This window comes from Balaenoptera musculus, chromosome 6 (assembly GCF_009873245.2).
Source record: "Balaenoptera musculus isolate JJ_BM4_2016_0621 chromosome 6, mBalMus1.pri.v3, whole genome shotgun sequence".
Lineage (NCBI taxonomy): Eukaryota > Metazoa > Chordata > Mammalia > Artiodactyla > Balaenopteridae > Balaenoptera > Balaenoptera musculus.
In genome coordinates this window covers 84,045,558-84,059,406 of record NC_045790.1, presented here as the reverse complement: position 1 = coordinate 84,059,406, position 13,849 = coordinate 84,045,558, and the positions used below count along the sequence as shown (strand labels likewise).

The 13,849-nt window shown below is 39.5% G+C and overlaps 1 long non-coding RNA gene across 1 annotated transcript in view; it reads left to right on the top strand.

Annotated features, from left to right (window-relative positions):
• Nucleotides 1–7,467, top strand: part of LOC118897053 — a 182,788-nt gene extending 175,321 nt beyond the window's left edge. The window contains exon 3 of the long non-coding RNA XR_005020334.1: nt 7,334–7,467. This is a non-coding gene — a long non-coding RNA (uncharacterized LOC118897053). The remainder of the gene's footprint in view (nt 1–7,333) is intronic.
• The last annotated feature ends 6,382 nt before the right edge of the window (nt 7,468–13,849 follow it).

The following is a 13,849-nucleotide window of genomic DNA, read 5'->3' as shown; positions in this document are numbered from 1 at the left end:
TGTGTGTGTGTGTGTGTGTGTGAGTGTGTGTGATAGATATGCATGTGCTAGCATTTTAAACATGGCTTCAGAACTTTTATGGAACTCATACTAGTTGCTGATGATCACACTTTTCTAGTACTTTCAAACAAAAATATATGTAGTGATCCTTTGTGGGAGCTGATTACCTTTATTCTGTTTCTCTTCTCTTTTTCATTTTAGCCAGTACATGTGATTAAAAGGCTTTATTTTCTGTCTCCATTTCCTTACAGAAAGGCAGATGCCAATGTTTACAAGCTTGTATGATCTTGTATACCCTTGTTCAGTGCCTTCCTCCACATAAGATACTTGTTGCCTTGACTATCTTTCTTCATTAGAGAAGTTGATTTAGTGGGAAATAGGGCAAAGAAAAGTCCTACTGGCTCAACTTGCCTTGCTGCTACTGGGGAGGAATAACTTGGACCACCCCTATTTAGCTGTGTTGATTCCAGTGGGGATCACCAGTATTTTACAGATAGGATCACTTTGTCAGAAATGGTCTATTTGCTGAATGAAAATGCAGCTCTGTTTTTATAGCAACCATGTTTAGTTTTCTGAAAGTGATTTACTTTTAAAAGAATCCTTGATCCATATTTCTTAATAAGCTATGCTGTGTTTTAAAATATTCACCATCAATCTTACCTATTCAAGATACTAGCTTTCTATTCTTAATTTTGTCCCCAGATAAATATTTTCTTTCCCCCTTTGTACCTACAGTGTTGCATGAGGTTGACAAAGGATCTAGTATCTCAACAAAAAGAAACCCCTTCTGCAAATAAAGGAGATACAAAAAGGCATTTTATTAAACAAACAAAAATGCCATCGCACAATTGTGATTCTCCCTGGGAAACTTGTATTTGCTAGGTGCACTCTCTTGAAAATGGCATTAAAGAGGATTCACACATAAGCCCCAGTAGTTCAAGTGGGACTTAGTTCTTGGCATGATTAGCAAAGTGGGTTTTCCAACACATTTATTTTGGGGACTTTTTTCCCCTGTGAGTCTTTAATTTGGTTGCCAGACCTTTCACTAATTTTATTGTTCTGTGTTTTTTCTCATTGAGGATGTTATTGGGTAAAACTTACAGGCACATTACTCAGCCTGGCAAGAGTGAGGGATAATGACCATTTCCTGACATTCACTATTTAAGGAGATTTGCTTGTTTCCCTATTTGATCGAGTGCACTGACATTCTTCCTATGTGTTGCTACATAGTCTAACATTTAAGAAAGACTTCATTCTAAAACATGATATTTCATCCAAACACTCTCTTGGTGTAGCTATGTAAGTAAAACCTTAGGGCCCCTGCCATGGTACCACTCTTGAGGTAAGAGCAAACCTCCTACCCTTGTCCTCCCTCACCGTTTCCAGCGACCCCCCACCTTTTTGGTAGAAACTTCCCCTTCTGAGGCTAAATTAACATCTTTATGTATTTTTCTTCTGAATCCAGGTTCATTTGACTGACCATAGATGGAAAAAGGTTCATGGGTTAGCACAGAACCTACACCGAGTATCAATACATACTACTTCCTCCCTGTAGGGCAGATCCTCTAAATATATCACCTTTCATTGGCTTCACCTTGCCCTCAAACTCCCTCAGCCAAACTAGTCTTGAGTCTTGTCTTTTGGCTCAAAGGATTGACCATTTTTGCTCCTCTCCAAGTCCACACGTCTACAGGCTTTTATTTCCATGCCCAGCTAAGTGCTACTTTATCCACAAAGCCTCTCATGAGCCTCCTTGTCCCTCATATGAAAGTAATCTCTTTCTTTTTAAAATTTTTAGCACTTAACAATTTTCTCATCTGTCTCTGAGTGTTTTCTCCCTGTTCTTGTAGTTATTTTACTGCATTATTTTCATATTAGAAACTAAGGTACTCAAACAGGAATCATGTGTGATTCTCTGTATCAGTTCTGGTCTCTGGCACAGACCCTGATACATAGGAAGTGCTCAGATATGTTGAATGCTGATGAAGAGATGAATACAAGGAGCAGGTCAGACCTTCCCTCAAAAATAATGTTAGGTTTGATTAGTCATTAAGGGGTGGATCAGGATCAGCTGTCTTCACTGAAGTCTTGTGAAGAGGGAATGAGCTTAAACCATGCTGGGAGGATTCTGATGCAAAATTCAAGCTGTGGAAGCCCATCAACCAAGGCCCAGGATCCTTTACTAGAGAGGCTTGGAATTGCCTTTGTTAAAGTTTTTAAGGTAGGCTTTGGAGCTTTGGATGTGGACAGATGAAGCTAGGGTGAGGAAATTAGAACTAGCTTCTGGTTTTAGTGTTGTTTCTAGGAAATCAGTCCAATTCAGAGCAGAGATTTCCACAAACCAAAAATCATGGCCCAAATAGTCATAGAGGGCTCCCAAGAATGAATGGGAAGCTTGATTCTATTTTGAGGAGATAGCTGCATGTGTGCTCTCTTAAATGCTGAATGAGATGAATGATGACAATTATTCATGACACTAGAACAGCAAGCCAGTTATAGTATTTCCAGGAGTCTCCACCAGAGTCATATGTTTCATCAAACCCATTGTCTTTTTCCTCAAATCTATCTTGTTGGTAGAATTGCTACTTTCCCCAAAAACAAACACAAATCCTGGTCTTCTTTGAGTCCTCCTCCCAACCATGTACCTCCCAATGAAAGATTTCCAGATCCAGGTCCTACTTCTTTACCACTTTCTGTAGCAGTGAGGCCCTATATGCTGAGACCCTAAATCTGGACACTATATTTACCTCCTTCCTGATGGGTTTCCCTCCCTGCTATCTCTCCTCCCCTCTCTTCAATGCAGCATTCCTAAAGTCTACATTCATTGTTTCATTCCCATGCTCAATAACTTTTAGTAGTTCTCCGTTGCTTACAAGGTCAATTCTAAACTCACTAAAAGGGCATGCAAAAACCATCTGCAATTTGTCCCTTTGCTCTTGTTCTTTCCTATCAAAATTTTATCCATTCTTCAGGATCCCACATCTCTATGTAAATTTAAATTTAGTTGTTTACATGTTTGCCTTCCCCGTTAGGTGGTAGCTCCTTGAGGGTAGGAACTGAGTCTGACTTATAGTTGTATTCCCAAAGTGGCTAGGGCAGTGCCCGGCACAAAGAAACACTTATGAGGGTAGACTATGTCTTACAGTGCACTATGCACTCACACAGTGTCTAGCTTTGACAAACGTGTTGAATTATGAATGAATGAAAAACAATGAATTTCCATGAAGGAAGGTGTAGTCCATCCTGCTCCCAGTTCCTCTTCAGAGAAGAGGCAGTATGGAGTCAAATGGTTGGTTAAAATGTTGATTCTTCTGTTGTCTTCTATTGACCTTGGGCTTATCACTATTCTCTGGATCTCAGTTTTTGTTGCTTTCATAAGAAGAAGTTAAGTCTTATATCTTAGTGTGTGTGTGTGTGTGTGTGTGTGAGAGAGAGAGACAGAGAGAGAGAGAGGGAGAGAATGGTGTGGGGTGTAGAATGCCATTGGTATTTCCTTGGGGAAAGAGAAATAATCTTCCTCGCAATTAGGCTTCATTTATATAAATTACCACAGGGTGATACCAAGGCCAAGAGAAGTTGAAGTTTAGAGTTCAAAGAGGTTCTTTTATCTCCTGAAGCTGGACGAAGCATTGATTTATGTTTGCAGCCTTGACTTGGCTCCACAATCTTGGGACCTAATAATGATAAATCGCATCAACAACTGAACTCATCCTCTATAGTTTACAAAGTACCTTTGTTTGCCAGCTTCTTTCTGTCTTTCTGTTTTTCTTTCTTGTTTTGCTACAGATATTTTCCAAGCCCTTTCAAATGTTGAATCATTTCATTGGAGCTTCATAAGCACCTTATGAAGTAGCTTGGGAAGATATGATAATGATCATTTTTAATTGTATTTTGGCTTTAGAATTAGTCTTTTAATTTTTAAAAATCTTTTTATTATGAAATATTCTAACCAACCTTGGTTTGGGATGCTAGTTTATTTCTTACTAGGAGAATGACCTGTGGCAGATCACTTAATCTCTCTGAAACCCTGTCCCTCATCTGTAAAATGGAGTTACCTACTACACAGGTTTGTTTTGAGGATAGCCCCTGGAATTTTTTTGTTCTTGTTTTACTTTCTTCTTGGAGTTGCTGTTAAGCAGAAACTCAGAGCCAAGTCACTTTAAAGAGCTGAATCTCTTTATGTTGTTTTCAAGGTTCATGCAGGCTTTGGCCATTTTTATGTCGCTACATGCACCCTAGATCACTCTCTAAATAACGAGTTTAAAGAGGTCCTTCTACTTTTTCTGTAGATCCTGATTTCCTTGAGGACACAGAGTATTTCTTGCCTGGCAGATCCTGGCCCTTGTCCAAATCCAGTCTTGTCCCATTCTTTACCCAAGTATGATTCCTAAAGAGCATTGATTAAAAAGTTTTGTTTAGAAGAAATCGCTTCTAAAAAATAGGATTATGTAAAACAAAGGTGGAAAATGTTACTACTGCAGTCATTATTGTCATATGACAAGATTCTGTCCTTGCTACTCGCTACTCAGAATTCGGCCATTAGACCAGCAGCATCAACATCACTTGGGAGTTTGTTGGAAATACAGAATCTCTACCTGGCCTCAGATCATTTTAACAAGTTTCCCACGGAAATCTACACACATTAAAGTTTGGAAAATGCTGCTCTAAAAACATGCTCTTATCCGACCCAGTGATAGGTCATACCTGAAGGACACAATGCTCACCAGGTTAGTTCCCATACTGGCTATTATTAACTCACCTGATTCTTGATCTTATCTCATTTTGTTCTGTTTTGATACCTGCTCATTTCTTTGTCTTTCTATTTACACCATTTTGGCAACCCACTCAAATTTAACTTTGGGGGTGCATGGCCTATCTGCTTTGCTTCCCATTTAACAAAAAGCATTCCCATTTCTGGCATGGTTTTCCTGTAGATTGCTAGTCCTAAACCCTCCATGTCTATCTGTTCTCATGGGCTACTCTCATTAGGTAATCCCTCAGGATTTCCTTGCTCAGACCTTAGTCAACAGGACCTTTCAAAAGGCATCTATTAAGAATTATTTGTGTGTGTTTGTGTAGTGCAAATGCAGCCAGATATACTGAGCCCCAAAGGAAATGTGCAGATATTAGTGAGACAATTTATGAAAGTGGTGATAACTGTTTAAAGAGATGGTGACTATCTTGTACCAGCTAGACTTTCTAAAATGCAGATGCTACATTTGTCATACAGAATTTTTATTAAAGAGGGCTTATATGATTGATACTGTTACACTGAATTTTGAACATTCCATTCTGTTTTACTTAAATCAAGCCTCTGGGGGAAGTATATGATTTTTAAAGATTTTATTTTGGGGGAGAGAGACTTTGAATTTCTTCTCATTGAAATTTTTTTGTGTGTACAGCAAACTACCAAAAGGAAATAAATTCAGTGCAAAAAAAAAAAAAGTTAATTGACCATTAAAAAAAAAAAAAGGAAATGAGGAGCTTAATGGCCTTGGATATTTTCATCATATTTTTTGAAATATTGTTCCTCCCTTTTGTAAGGTTTCAGAGTGAAATAACACCCTTGTCAAAATGTCTAAGCACTTCAATAATAGGTGATGGAGAAATGGTGACAGAGAGAAAACAGGTGTTTTTAGCTCACTAATATAGCATGCAGGCAAAGATTTCCATTTTTACCTGCTCCACAAGAGTAAATACTTTAGAACTACAGTCTTGATGAGAGCAAAAATGACTGTGAATAATGCCCACTTTCTGTGAAGGAGAATTTTAACTTTAATATTACTACTTAAAATGAGATTTCACCTATTTTTAATCTTCTCTTTGGTTACCAAGGCTGTAAAAAAAAGAATCTATTAATGACTATGTTAACACTTGCTAATGAGCTAAGAAATATTTTCTTCCTTCTAATATGGAAACCTCAATAAATATATGAGAAAAAGTTTTATATTAATGATGGTTTATGTTTCTGTCATTTAATTAGAATTAGGTGATATAAAGTGATCTGGTGCTCCTATCAAAACTTACGGATTTCTTTTTCCTTTCCCCAGTGCAATGATATATAATTATATTAGATAAATATAATAAGATAACAACAGAAAAATACTTGCAAACTCTACATTGTCATACAATGATGTTCTGTTCTGTAAAACTGAATGCATGATCCGATGAGGAAGTTTAAACAAATGCCTTATTAGCTGATAATGGCTTACTATATTAGAGTTGGGTAAGAGTTGCTTTGTGACAGCCTCTTGCAATCTCTTACCCTAGAGAAGTGAGTAGTGTGGAGGTTTTAAGCCAAGGCACTCTAATTAGGAGTTGCTTTTTGTTCCGGGCAGCCTGCCTTATCATCCCTGAAGTCAGGACTACTGCAGTTGCACAGCTCCACACATCAGCATGGTCTCCCAGATTTGGACAATCTGGTGGCATGGCCTGAAAGCCCACCACCTAGCAGGGGATGTTTTTTGCCCTGGTGAGAGGGCCCACATTTTCCTGTGAACCAGACTTTCAATATGCTGCTTTAAAGAAGCCAGTTCATCTTTTTGTTTAAAAATCTTGATACATTTGACTTCTAGAGTTTTCAAGAGTATACAAGTAAGCTACAGGTTAGAACTGTGCTGTCCAATATGGTATAACCTCTAGCCACAGGTGACAGTTGAGGACTTGATGGGTGGCTAGTTCCAACTGAGATGTGCTGTTATTGAAAACTTCACACTGGATTTCAAAGAGTTAGAAAAAAAAGAATGCAAATATTTCATTAACAGTTTCTTTATGTTGATTAATGTTGAAATGATATTTGAATATTTCAAATGATATTTCAACTATGGTTGTCATAGTTCTTTCAGGCTGCTATAACAAAATACCGTAGACTGGGTAGCTTATAAACAGCAGAAATTTATTTCTCACAGTTCTGGAAGTTGGGAAGTCCAAGATCAAAATGCCAGCAGATTTGGTATCTGGTGAGAATTCACTTCCTTGTTCATAGACAGCTGTCTTTTCACTATAACCTCACATGGCAGAAGGGGCAAGGCAGCTCTCTCGGGTCTCTTTTATAAAGGCACTAATCCCATTCATGGAGGCTCTGCCCTCATGGGCCTAATTACCTCTCAAAGGCCCCATCTCCTAACACCAACACATTAGCTATTAGGTTTCAATATATGAAATTTGAGGGGGCACGATATTTCAAACTTTTTCATTATTATGATATTTATTATAGTATCTGTGATCAGTTATCTTTGGTGTTACTACTATGACTCACTGAAAGCTCAGATGATGGTTAGCATTTTTTAGCAATGAAGTATTTTAAAATTAGGTATGTACATTGTTTTTTCAGATGCAATGCTGTTGTACACTTGGGACTACAGTATAGTGTGAACATAACTTTTACATGCACCAGAAGATTTGTGTGATTCGATTTACTGCTACATTCACTTTATTGTGGTGGTCTGGAACCAAACCCACATCATCTCTGAGGTACGCCTGTATTGCTCCTGACTTGCTTTATTATCAAAGATGATTTCATAAGTGTACTGGCTTCCTACTGCTGCTGTAACAAGTTACCACAAACTTGGTGGCTTAATACAATGCACTTTTATTTTCTTACAGTTCTAGAGGTCATAAATCTGAAAATCAACTACACTGGGCTGAAATCGAGGCTTTAGGTGGGAACCCATTTCCTTGCCTTTTCCTACTTTCTAGTGGCAGCCAGCATTCCTTGGCTCATGGCCCCTTCAGAGCCAGCAGTATAGCATCTTGCTTCACTTGTCACACTGTCCTCTTTTTCTGTGTCTTTTTCTCTGCCTTCCTCATAATCTTCCTATTTTAATATCCTTAACTTAATCACAAAGTCCCTTTAGCCATGTAAGGTAACATTCACACGTTCCAGAGATTAGGACATGGATATCTTTAGGGACCATTATTCAACCTACCACCATGAAAAAAACAGAAGACCAAATTTTAACTTCATATGATGAAGTCACCTGTCACCTAGTTTTGTTGTAAATGTTGTCTATGGATTTTGGTTTTGCTGTCTAGTTTCTCTGTTTTTATGTAGAGATTTGGTTATATCCAAAAATGATCCTACCACTGTCATCTTCATCTCCCCAGAATCCTCCCTTTCTTTCTAAGTTACATGTTGAAGCTTGTTTACATTATTGCTGTGTTCAAAGACCAGCTCTTGGGTTTATTTACCAATTCTGAGTACTGGGTATTTAGGGTTTTTTTTTTATCATTTTACCATTTTTTATGCTCTTTTATGTTTATTCATTCCTTTTATTTTTAAAATATAAAAAGTTTTTTTATACTGTTATACTATTGTTCTTTTTCTAGATTTTAATTCACAGATTAGTTCATTTTTCCCCATCTTGTTACACACTGAAATATTTAAGACTGTGGACTCCTTTTACTGAGAACTGTTTGGGTATTTCATATAAATTTTTATATATAGTTTTCTCATCTTCATTTAAAAATTATCTACATTTATGATTTCTATTTCCTCTTTAACAATTGTTTAGTAGAGTGATTTTTAAATTTCTAAGGGGCTGGGATTTTCTTTAAACTTTCATTATTAATTTAAAATTTTATGAAATCATATTCAGAGATACAGCTTGTGAAACTTTGGCTTTGGAACTTTGAAATTTCATCTATATACTAATATGTGATAAATTATTGTAAATAGACTATAGGTCTTGGAAAAGAAAGTGTATTTTCTGTTTGTGCAATATTGTTCACTTTTATAAAATCGTATATTGTCAGTTTTAATAAATAGATTAATCAGCACCTTTATATCCTATATTTTCATTTATTTTGTCTGTCAAAGACAGATGTATTAGCATTTCTGAATATAATTATATTTCTTGTCATCTTTTTTTGCTTTACATTTGCTAATGCAGTGTTATTTGACATATAAATGTTCAAGACAATTATATTTTCATTGTAAATTGAACCCTTTACCAATATAAAATAATGGTTTCTTTTGCACTTGCCTGGTATTCAATGTTATGTGATAGTACTATTGTAGTGATGCTTTATGATTTTTTAGCATTTACGTAATATTCCTTCACCTTTTCTTTATATTTTTGTGCTGATTTGTATTAAGGTGTATTTGGTAAGCAACAAATAGTTAGGTTTTGTTATTTGACCCAATCTGAGGATTTTTGAATAGGGCATTGTAACTCATTTACATATTCTTGTTAAAACAGATATATTTTATATATTTTTTTATCATCTTGTTTCATTAACTTCCCTTTTTCTACTTTTTCTTACCTTTTAGGGGGTCCTTTTCTATTTATGGTATATTGTTTCTTTCTTCTTAGCTTCTCCATTGTTTCGGGAAGTATGTATTTATTTTAAATTCTACATTACTTTTGTAACTAAAAAGCATTTTCTAACTTGTTTTGTCTAAGTTTTAGAGAAGAGAGTAAACAATATCTTTTGACTTTTTCTTCCTGGAGTCAAGGAACTTCACTCCTTAACTCATCTTTTATTCCTGCCTTCCATTCTCCAATCTTATTATAGATGTTATTTCAGGTTTTGATCCAGATTTTAACTGTAAGATATTCTTACATTACATATTTCTCTTAAATGATAATAAATATTTATTAATTAAAAATTTTTGATATCAATAATTTAAAAAAATGTTCAGTCCTGGCACAAAGGACTGGATAAACATCCATGAAGAAGATTCTAAACTTTATAATCTAGTAGGTGATGGAGACAAGTTAAGTAGGTGATAATAATATATCAACTAGTGGCCTAAGTTCTGTGATTGGGTTGGTAAGAAGGTGCTGTAGGGGCACCTGGGAGGGACCCTAACCTGCTTTTGATGGGTCAAAGAAGGTATTCTTAATCCTCACTACCTTCAATTAGAAGAAGAAATGACTTCCCACATTTTTTAGTTTCCTTTACCTAATGGAGACATTCTCCAGATTTCTTCGGACTTCTTTGTTCTCAAGTAAACCTACAGGAATAGAGGAAGGACTCAGAACATCTTTGAGGCCCAACTGTTTCAGAGGCATTATGCCAAGTGCTTTACATTAGTCGTATCTTTTGAAGCTCATAACAACCCTGTGTGAAAGATACTTTTTTTCCACTTCACAGATAAAGCAACTGAGGCTCAGAAAGGTTAGGTAATTTGCTTTTCAATGCATGACTTGAAAGTGATTCCGATCCAAGCCTGGATGGCCTCAGAGCCCCTTCCACTATAAGCTGCTGAGACTGAGTGTTTGAGTCTTGACAGGGTTCTTATTTTTGGAGGTAGGGCCCAGGAGTTTGATGCATCAGTTTCGGTATAGGAGGCACTTCTTGTTTTTTGGGGGAGGAGTTGTGTGTGTGTGTGTGTGTGTGTGTTAGAGGAGATGGTAACAAGATTCTTCCTATCTCCTGGTGCCTGAGACTCATTGAATTTGATACGAGGAATATAGATTGTTGCCTTTTTTAGAAAACTGGGACATTCCCATCATGGTAAGAATTGGTGGGAGTTTCATTCCTTTCTTCACCACTTTTTTTTTTTTTTTTCTAATTTTATTTATTTATTTATTTTTATTTATTTATGGCTGTGTTGAGTCTTCGTTTCTGTGCGAGGGCTTTCTCTAGTTGCGGCAAGCGGGGGCCACTCTTCATCGCGGTGCGCGGGCCTCTCACTATCGCGGCCTCTCTTGTTGCGGAGCACAGGCTCCAGACGCGCAGGCTCAGTAATTGTGGCTGACGGGCCCAGCTGCTCCGCGGCATGTGGGATCTTCCCAGACCAGGGCTCGAACCCGTGTCCCCTGCATTGGCAGGCGGATTCTCAACCACTGCACCACTAGGGAAGCCCCTCTTCACCACTTTTTAGGCTACCAACATTGGTTTTGAGTCCCTGCCTCTTTGGAATAATTTTATTTGTTTCAAACTCAGCTGTGTTCTTGACTATAATTTCCCTTACAGGCCAGATATGCAGGGAGGTATTTCTTTGAGAGCCTTCACTGTGACTCCTGGGGATGGTGGGGGGAGACCATTTGTGGTATGGACCACAACAGAACACTTCTCTTCTGGCTTCACAGTGAGCTGGCCAACTTCTGTGCCCTCCCCCCACCAAAAATGTCCCTGTGTGTTGCCACAGAAAACTGCTCTGTCGGTTCAGTTCCTTGTCTTACAGAAGGGCTGATTTTAACCCTGCCTGGAGACTCTCCTTTCTTTGCTGTTATTCCTGTTAACCTGATGGTTTGCTAGTAATCAATTCTAATGAGTCCAACAGCAATCTCACCTTCCCTCCTCTGGTAAACATGGCCCTGGGTGTAAGTGTTACTTTGCAGTCTCTCTCTTTCTCCACTGGAGACCAGTACCTTTGCAATGAGTTGATAGGCAGCTGAGCTGTCATAGGAAGAACCTGGGCATCCTACTCCTTCAGATCCTCCATCAAAAAGGCTTTCTGGGGCTTCCCTGGTGGTGCAGTGGTTGAGAATCTGCCTGCTAATGCAGGGGACACGGGTTCGATCCCTGGTCTGGGAAGATCCCGCATGCCGCGGAGCAACTAGGCCCGTGAGCCACAACAGCTGAGCCTGCGCGTCTGGAGCCTGTGCTCCGCAACAAGAGAGGCCGCAATAGTGAGAGGCCCGCGCACCGCGATGAAGAGTGGCCCCCGCTCGCCGCAACTGGAGGAAGCCCTCGCACAGAAACGAAGACCCAACACAGCCAAAAATAAATAAATAAATAAATAATTATTTTAAAAAAAAAAAAAAAGGCTTTCTGGAAGAACTGACCTTTGAGCTCAGATCGGATCTGAAAGGTGAACTGAGGAAGCAGAAGGGCTGGGGAGTGGGGTGGGTGGCACAGGGAGGCAGGTAGGAGCAGAGAAGAGTGTGTCAGACCAAGGCAGCTCTTGTCCCACAGGATTTTTGTAGGGATTCATGAGGAACATGCCATGCCCTTGTCAGTGGCTAGGTCCCCACCTAGGTATCTATTGCGACTAGTGCTCCTGTGCCTGGCATCTGTGTATCTAGAGAAAATTGCAGTTGTTTTGAAATTTTACCTCTAGAATTTTTGGGATGAAAAGGTCCTCTTTGGGGAGGGATCATTTGTTCGTTCATGCATTCATGGAGAGTGCATGGGACACAAAGAAAGGAGGGCCAGTCCTGCCAGGAAGGCAACAACTCTTCAGCGTGTAACACATTTTGCTCCAATCTGATAGGGCACTATCATGCTTCTATACACAGGGGGTAAATGTCATCTTGGTACATTAGTTTATCACTTACAAGCATCTTTCAAATCCATTTTCTCATTTGAATGATTATAGCAGTCATTTTATAGACAATGAAGCAGATATTGAGATGTTTAACAATGTGCTGGGGGCGCACAGCAAGAAAATGGCAGAGACGGGACTGAAATTCAAGACACCTGACTGCCAGTCTTATCTTTTTGGCCGCTGGAAGGATCAAACTCTTTTGATCTGGGGGGATCTTCACTGCCCTGGAGGGTTCATTCATTCATTCCTGCCTCCATATACAGGCATCGCACTTGGCTTTGAGGAGACTGCCAATCTTCAGTCAGGTGGTCAGGCTTGGTGGGGGCTGGCACGCCCAATGCCTTGAGAAAGGCATGCAAACTGCTGGAAAAGCGTGATGCGGTGGGGGCAGTAGAGGAGCAAGGAGAGCGCCTGGCAGTGGGTGATGGGCTGGGCTGAGACGACTCCCAACGGCACTCAGGCTGAGCGCTTCTCCTTGGCTCCCTTAATCACTGGGGCCGAAGCACCATGGCTTCTGGGGGCCAGGTCTACCTATCAGCTTCAGCCCTTCCTCAAATCTACCCTGTCCCCTCCGCAACCCATCCAACTGGGCAGAGGCTGCAGAGTCGTCTCACAGCCACTCTGAGCTCAGCAGTGGCAGCCTGCTCTGGTCTCCTGTGACTGCCCTCTCTGTCTCCAATTTGGTGGAATATGCTGTCCCTAAAGAGTATCTGGGAACTTCAGCATCTGGCTTTGGGCGAGGTAGTTAACCACGCTAGGCCTCTGTTTCCTCATCTGAAAGGTGGAGGATTATTAGTGCCATCTCATGGGACTAAATGAGATAATACACATAAAAGGCTTAGCTCAGAGGCTGGCATATAGATGCTCCACAAACTGACAATAGAGCATTAATGAGTGGTCCTAAGAATCGCCTGGGGAAAGCTTGTTAAAAATACAGGTTCCCATTGGGAGATTGGGATTGACATATATACACTAATATGTATAAAATGGATAACTAAAATATATAAATAAAATACAGGTTCCCGGGCCCACTTTTAGTGATTTTGACTTAGTAATACTAATAGTTAACAATTATCAGTGTCTTACTGTGTCCCAGGAAGGCCCCATTCTAAGTACTTTGCATGAGTTATCTCATTTCCTCTTCACAACGACCCTATAAAGTAGATACTATTATAATATGATGTTCAGTTTACATGCCAGGAAACTCAGGCTAAAATAGATGAGGCAGTTTGCCTGAGTTCACGTAGCTATTAAGTATGTGGGATCAGGATTTGAAACCATTAGTCTGACTTCAGGGCCTGGATCCTGCTCTCCACCTCTATACTACTTACGAGGACTGATTCTGGGGCTGGGGGAATCTACTTTTGTCACCATACCCTTTTGATTCAGAAACATATGGTCTGTGGATAATGCTTTAAGAAACACTGTGAAGGCTATTAATCTATCTCCTTCAGCCTCAGCCTCTAGCATCCCCCATGTGCTCTGGGAGCTGGCTTCCTATGACCCATCTCCCGCTACGGCCTCTCACCTGACAGGCATTTGTGCCCACAAGTGCTTGACGACAGTTTATGCAGAGGCTTCTGGGAGCGGGAGTTGACAACTCCATCTGTCTGTGGCCAGAGCCTGCAG